The sequence below is a fragment of the Procambarus clarkii genome, chromosome 8 (genome assembly GCF_040958095.1).
Source record: "Procambarus clarkii isolate CNS0578487 chromosome 8, FALCON_Pclarkii_2.0, whole genome shotgun sequence".
Lineage (NCBI taxonomy): Eukaryota > Metazoa > Arthropoda > Malacostraca > Decapoda > Cambaridae > Procambarus > Procambarus clarkii.
Genome location: NC_091157.1, coordinates 31,504,476 through 31,512,948, shown reverse-complemented (window position 1 = coordinate 31,512,948; position 8,473 = coordinate 31,504,476).

Sequence of the window (8,473 nt, the reverse complement as noted above, 5' to 3'; positions counted from 1 at the left end):
AACCCGCAGAACCGCCTACCCGCCAAAGACGTAACATAAGAAATAGTATATAATTCATTATTTTAAATTCCATATATAATCATTAATAATTTTCGGCAGCTATCGACGTTCTCCATAGGTAATTTCCTGTACTCTAACAAGATGCTACTTGCTGTTTAGCTGTTTAAATTCTTGGAAAATCGTAATGACCAGCGACATAAAATATAACAATGAAATAGTAGCTGGTAACTGTAGCTGAACGAAAAATTAAATTCCAAATTGATTAGATGTTTTCCTAAATATGAAGATCGACCTGAAGGAATTTTATGAATTATGGACTAATTAAACAAAAAAAATAGGTAATTTTACTTGAAGAACAGATACCAGAGAATAGTTAGTGAGTACATTTATATTGTATAATGGGAGAAAGCCCCTGGTATCCGCGAATTAAAATAACCACCTACATTAATTGATAACTAGGAAATAGTATCTGGAAACTTTATCTGAACGAAAACACAATACCAATTTGTTTAGATGTTTTTCTTAATATAAAGATCAACAGTAAGGAATCTTATTCATTATGGACAAATTAACAAAAAAAAACGATAATTTTCATTGAGGACCATATATTAGAGCATACTTAGTCACTTATATATTAAAATTATTGTGTATTTTGAACCATTGAGGTTGTAAACAAACAGAACGGCCTACCCGAAAAGTCGTAACATAAAATGTTGCCTATGTTTGCTAATTTATTATTTGATAAATGATTATTATTAATTTACGACAACTATAGAGGTTTCCCATTAGTTAAATTACTGTAGTCTGACTAAATGCTACTACAAAACATATATAAATCCTGGGAAAGTCACAATGACCAGCGACATTAAAGCATGGAGGGTTAAATAGTAGCAGGCAACTGTCGGCGAACGAAAAATTCATTTCCAAATTTATTAGATGTTTTCCTAAATATAAAGATCGATAGGCTGGAATTTTCTGGATTATGGCCTAATTAAGGCAAAAATATATATATTTTTACTTGAAGAACAAATATCAGAGCATAGTCAGTGAGTTATAGAATAATAAGAGTGTGGTATTTCATTGTATAACAAGAGATAGTCCATGGAAGCGAAAATAGACGTAGTTTTACACAAAATAACGTCCAAAAACAGCCGTAGAGTCAAACGGCAAATGTTGACGTTCTTTTTAAGAGGACAGGTTGATCAAGTAAGGATTCTCCTGAACCCCCCCCTCCAAATGGACAGCGGCGCCATCAAGTAAGGATTCTCCTGAAACCCACTCTCCCCGCCTCCAAATTGACAGCGGCTCCATCAAGTAAGGATTCTCATGAACCCCCCCCCCCACTCCAAATGGACAGCGGCGCCATCAAGTAAGGATTCTCCTGAACCCCCCCCCCCCTCCAAATGGACAGCGGCGCCATCAAGTAAGGATTCTCCCGAAACCCCCCCCCCCCGTCCAAATGGACAGTGGTGCCATCAAGTGAGGACGGGATATACCGGCCACAGGTGCTGGATGACTCTTTTTATCCAGCCTCTGTTAATGATGTTATTGTGACTATCGCCGTTGGGCATTGTGTAGTGGATTATGAAGATATCCCCGACTTTATTGCACGCATAAGGAGCTTAGCGGAGATTGAAAAGCAGCAGTATGAGGCTACAAATCCAAAAAAAAAAAACTGCAATAATTTAGTTGAAAGAATGATGAAAATACGAGCAGTAGAAATGTTATATGATAACTTCCGTTTGGAGTCACAGATCATAACGCCTGTTCACCTCGGTTTGGGAAGAATAGAAGTATGCTACAGTAAAATTGAAAGTGTTATAGAATGGGTTAAGGTAATGGCAGAGATTGCCAAAAAATATGCAGGAGTGGATTTAAGCTTACCTGAACATTTGAGATTACTCAATCAGAAAGTTTATTTACAGAATGAGTTTACAGCTCTCTACAACCCTGATTATAAAGGATGTTGCACTGAGGTAAAACAAGATGGAGAAAATGAACATTGGACGATGACTTCTATATGGAAGCTTTGTATTAACTAGCTACAACAGTACAACAAAGCCTTCAGAAGATTGGTCCAAGAAATACATTATTATTTTTTTTAATTAATTATTCTGTTCTGAATCTTGTTGTAATCATATGATTTTTTACTAATAATTAACAATTTTTTTTTAATAAAAAATTACAATAATGGTCATAACCAGTGAAAATGTTTTCTAATGTGGTAGGAATGACATCTTTTGGAATTAATCATATCTTACCACAAAAGTTGATACATAAACAATGTAAATAAACTATTAAAATAACCGACCTTCAGCACAAAATGATAAGGCTTATCTTTTTTTTTTCCTCTGATTGAAATATGAAATATATATAAACATTAATTTGCACAATATGTCTGTAAAAATTTAACCTATCATACATTTGATTTTACAGGTGGTAGATTGGATTGAACATTATGACTGGCACCAACATATGGAGAAAAGTAATTTCTGTTTTTAACAAGTTTATTGAAAATGAAAATCATCAGTTTAGGCCACTAGGCAATGATATTATAACCAAAATAACAGACACTAGCAAAATATGGGAAAGTCCGGTTGCAAAGATTATGTGGCGAAATCTGACTTATGAACAAAAAAAATATATAGTGAGACCAGACACAAAACCAGAATATGAGATGGGTTCAACCATTCAAAAATTTATTATGGATCAAAATGTTCCACTACTCATATCATCACCCTCTAATGGTTGGACTCAACTTGAACAAGAACTACGTCAATTGGAATGGAGAGGTGAAGCCTTTGTGAATTGTGAAGAGATTACTAGTGGTGGAACTGACTGTTATAATCAAGTGCTGATAATGACATCTCCTAAAAGTTTTTTTAAGAATATTTCAACATACAAGGGTGATAAAGTTATTTTTTTATTTGATCATCAGTCTTACCTGACCCATACAAAATGTGATCGGTGTGAGAGAGAAATCTGCAATGGTAATTATCTGTCCAAAATTTTGACAAGAAAATGTTTTGCCTGTGATATTTGCCAGAAAAAGTTCTTTGCAATGTACTACTTAGTAATACATTTCAACACACAACATGCATATGAAATACCATGCCATGTGTGTGGGACAGTTTTATTGAACAGAGGCTGTCGAAAAGTCCTTTTTGATAGTTTTTTTTTCAGAATTTGATGAAATTCCCACTCGTGGTGGAAAGTTACCAAAGTTATTTATAAGAAAATTCAAAGATAAAATATCATCTTCGAACGCTGCAGAGTGGTGGAATTTTATCTTGAATGCAGATGAAAAGAAGATATACACAATAATAACACCAGATGAAGAAAAAAGGCAGTTGGAGAAACAGATTGATTTCTCACTAGATGTAAAAAGGAATAAAATATCCAAGAAGTTTTCTTCAATTTACCCATTGGAAGAAGAAATTTTGTATATAATTAACTGTCTTCATATTTTTCCTGATTTGTGTAGAATGCTACGAGGAGTATTTGATCATTATCTGAGTGTTTAGTACATTCATGAAGTTTGAATTCTTTATTAGTATTTCCTCGCTCGCAAATTTCATTAGTAATTGACGCATCCAATAAGAACTTGGCATCATGAATGTAGACATTAATTGTGGCTGTTGAAAAACACTTGGGGCAATATTTATACTCGATGGGAATATTAAGAATCCAACAGAAAAATCCTGAACATTGTAAACAATAGTAAATTTTTGTATTAGATATATCCAACATTATATTTTTTAAATAATACAAAAAATAACTACAATGAATAGTAATAACGGCTTACAACATGAAAATAACATACTTTTAGAATTAGATAATTTAATAATTGAACAATATATTATTGAAATTGATAAAATTTATAAAAATTATGAAAATTTTTGTTCAATATCTCGATTATATTCGTTATGTTCTAAAATTATGAATATATTTAATATAGCCTCTATATTTTTATCTATTTTATTACCATCACAAAATTATAGTTTAATTTTTAGTTTAGTCGGTATATCATTAAATAGCATGTTTAGTATTGATTTGCGTAAAGAAAAACTTCAACAAATTGTATCTGTATATTATCTCTATATTATTCCTGATTTAGAAAAGTTTATTTATGATAATATAAGCAAAGATATACGACAAATTCGGAATTTTCAACACGAGATAACTACAGGGAACATTAATAACAAAATTAGTAATATTAATAATAATAATAATCCTAGTCTTTCTTGTTTAGATAAAATTGCTCAAATGAAAGAAATTATAACAAATAATTATACAAAATATATGGATGAAATGTTTTCTGTGCCTGTAAGCTTAACTTATGTAAATTATACAAGTATTATATTGTGCTTCAGCACATATATATTCCTATTCATTACTATTCCTCTAATACACATATACTTACCCCCTCTAATATAAAATTTTTGGTAAATATATAAAAAAAATGGATGAACATGTTATTGATCAAATATTTAGTAAATAGCTAAACAAAAGTGATTTGGAATGTATAAAACAGGAATTCAATCGTCCTATTTTTAATCCACGTACGCAACGAGAAATTATAACATATGTCGAAAATGAAGATGAAGAAACCAATAAACAACAATCTTCTCCTCCTATATCCACACTACAAAGGCGCAAAAAACGTTTATTACTTAACCCATCTAGTTTGAAGAATTACAAGTGTACGTTTGAAAAATTTGGCCGTTTTAAGCTTCAGCAAGTCGGTCGGGAGGCACCGGTTACACCAGATTTGATAAATATATATAATGTATATTTAAATCGGGATGCCAATTTAAAATATATGACGCGTCTAACCAACGTTCGAACACTAAACAAGTACATCGTAGGTCCCATTCTTGGACAAGAAATGCGTCTTCCTCGTATATCTGTTAATTTACGCCGTAACAATAAGCCTATTTTAGATAGCCGTTTGATCGCTCAGACGGTTGCTAGAATATGGAATTTTTCTCAGTCTGAACATGCTTACAAAATTTTACTTATATACCATACAGGTCTTCGAGCCAAAGAAGCCAACAATGTAATTTATTGTAATGTTGTAGATGCATATTACCCAGCAACTCAGACTGTCGTTTTGCCAGTAGTATACAGTAAACACGGTAAGGATCGCAACATTCCCTTATTAAAAGGAGGGGCTTCCACTTTTTTTATTCAATACCTCATTCCCTATGCAAATAAGAAGATGTTACGATTAACTTTACTGAAATATCCTGGGACAAATATTGCTGATCATTTGGATAAACCTATTTTTGATTCTAGTTACCAGAGTACACATAAAGTTTTTAAAAGTTATCTTTGGAAAGTTGCTAAAGAAAGAAATCAGAAATTATTCTCTAATGAAGAATATAGTGTTCAAGAAGATTTAAAAGGGGCAGGTCTCCATTCACTCCGAGCTGATTTTGCTACACGTACTTTTAACAGTCTTTCAAGACAATTAGGTAAGAATCATATTTTACCTTTTAAAATTATTAGTGAAATTTTAGGACATTCAAACGTTAAGGAATTTTTAAAAAGTTATATTAATCAAGGTGAAATAATAATGGAAGGTGGAAATGAAGAAGATGAAGAATTTAGTGGTGAGGGTGGCGTTGGTGAAGTTAACCAATTGCTTACAAATGATGAAAGTATTCACTGGGGTAGCAATGCACGAATGGCCCTACGACACCGTTATCGTCATATGAATGTAAATACAATCTCTAATTTGGAAGATCACACTTACCCATTGGCATCTAAAGAAGCTTCACCAACCATAAATAATAATTCTCTATCAATATCTAATAATAATAATAATAATAATAATATACTTACTAATACAATTACAAATAACCCTATTGATAATATTGGTACAACTATTACTATTGATACTGCTACGACTAATGCTGCAGTTAATAATATTAATAATAATATTATTAATAATAATAATAATGATAATAATAATAATAATAATCGAATCGTTTACATATTAATAAAAAAAATATGTAAATAAATAATTAAATATATATTATACTATATATAACATGCAATCTTCTAACATTTATAATATATATATATATAAAAAATGGACAATAATTGTTTATTGTTAGCTTTCAACTACATTCAAAAAACATCTTATGAACCAAATGATAGTTACTATAATCCCCGTCTTTATAAAAATCATATTCTTTATGAAGCTTCTGTTTTAGTAGTAAATATGTCTAATGGTTTTTGTAATGTAGATAAATCAGCTTTTCATTTCCCTCTTAAAAATATTTATACATCTCTACATTTAAAGGCAGATGAAGATGAAATGATTAGTGATGATGACGATGATGATTTGAATAAGTGCCTAGAATTGTTAGTAACCAAGTTTAATGTAAAATATGCTTGGGTTTATGGAATTAATCAAATCCTTTTTAAATTACCGGTATTGCAGTATCTTACTGTCTTTAATATAAGGAGTTCAACTATCTATAAATTTGGAGAAGAAATTAAATTAGATGAATATTCCATACCAAGACCTATACAAGTGTATAATAAACGTAATAATTTTCCACCACCTTCACATAGTATAACTAATCTTTGTCAAATGCTCTCCAAAAATTTAATTAGAGGATATCAAGATTCTTTGAAGACTATTAATTTTTATGCAGATAGTAAAAAGAACCCTGATTGTAGACATTTACATTGTTCTTTACATTTCAAAGCCACCAAGAGTAATTCAACGTGTGCATGTTTATTAAATGAAATAAATCGCCTCATTCTCATGTTTTTATCCGCCAGTCAAGATCTATATTTAACCGAATACAAAGAATATATTAAATGCAATCCAAATCACAATGAACGCTTCTGTCAATTCATGGCTGGACGTGAAGTTGAATTCAAACTACAAAAACTACTACTCAGTATGATTTATCCCGAAAAATTTCATTGGGACTGTTATAGAAATGAAAATGGGATTTATGTGTCAGTAAAACTAATAGATTATCCAAGGAAAAATATAGATAAATATAAATTAATTAAATGGCAAACTAGTCAATTTTCTAAGCTTATTATGACGGAAAAATCAATCAACCATCGAGATTCTAATTTCATTCAAAATATTATGATATTTTTGGGGTTTGATGAAATATATAATGTACATTTATTACCTTAGTAAATAAAAATGGAATCTATTATTAATAGTAATTTTTATTTACCTACATCATCTGATGATTACTCAAGAATACTATCTTCAGATTCAATATCGTCATTACCTTTACTCAAGATGATTACTCAAGAATACTATCTTCAGATTCAATATCGTCATTACCTTTTTTCTCACAAATTTCTTTACAACCCGAACCCGAACCCATACTTGAACCTGAACCCATACTTGAACTTGAACCCGAACCCATATTTGAACCTGAACCCATACTTGAACTTGAACTAAGACCTAAACCTAAAATGGAACCAGAATCAAAACTAGAACAACAAAAACAACCAGAACTAACAGATTTGTCATCTCCTAGACCACATTTCCCAAAAAAAGATAGAGGTAGTTTATATAGTCATGTATTTGATTATAAAGTGAAAAAGAATAATAAAGAATTACGATGATATCTATTGAAAATATACATTCAACAAAAATGTTCTCCTAAAAACAATGATGATGAAATGTCTAAATTTATTTATGAATTTGGTAATCAAAATTTAGAGGATATGGACGATGAAGAATTGAGAAATATTATAAATATGATAACTTTGGTACAAAATATATTATCAGATCACTCTTATGTTAAAGACTTCTTTCAATTATTTAAAAATGTTTCTGAACAAATTAAAGACATTGCTCTCCAGAAATACCCTCAGTATTTATCGTCAATAAACCTGATTTTTAAGCAGATTATAATTAGTTTACAACGCATTGAAAATAACAAGAATGAACATGTTGACAAATTATTAATGCTTCTTTCATTAGACATGAAAGATATGAAACACTATCAACCAACTTCTTCTAGTACAATAATAATACATGCCTTGGTTCAAACTGGAATAAGTTTAATTATGTGTGGTATAATAGAATTTATTAATAATCGGGGTAAGGTTCAGGCAGAATACGATGCCAATCAATTCTTTAATTTAAAAGAACATGATGAAGAATTAATGGAAAATGTTGAAGACAATGATGATAATCCAATAAGAAAAAGATTCAAACCTTCTTCATAAAAAAAATATTTAAACATCATATGTGTTCAAACATCAGGTACCTTAGAAAAATCTTACAATACATTATGCCAACTATACAGTCCATCTTGGATACATCAGTGACAATGAAACAGAAGTGAAGTGCATGTTGTATGATTATATAAAAGGAGTTGAATATCATCTGAGCCTTCAGTTTATTAGCAGTCAGGATGCCCTCCGCATCCTCTCCTTAAAGACAAACTGACATAATGGGAAATTACTTGGAGAAAGC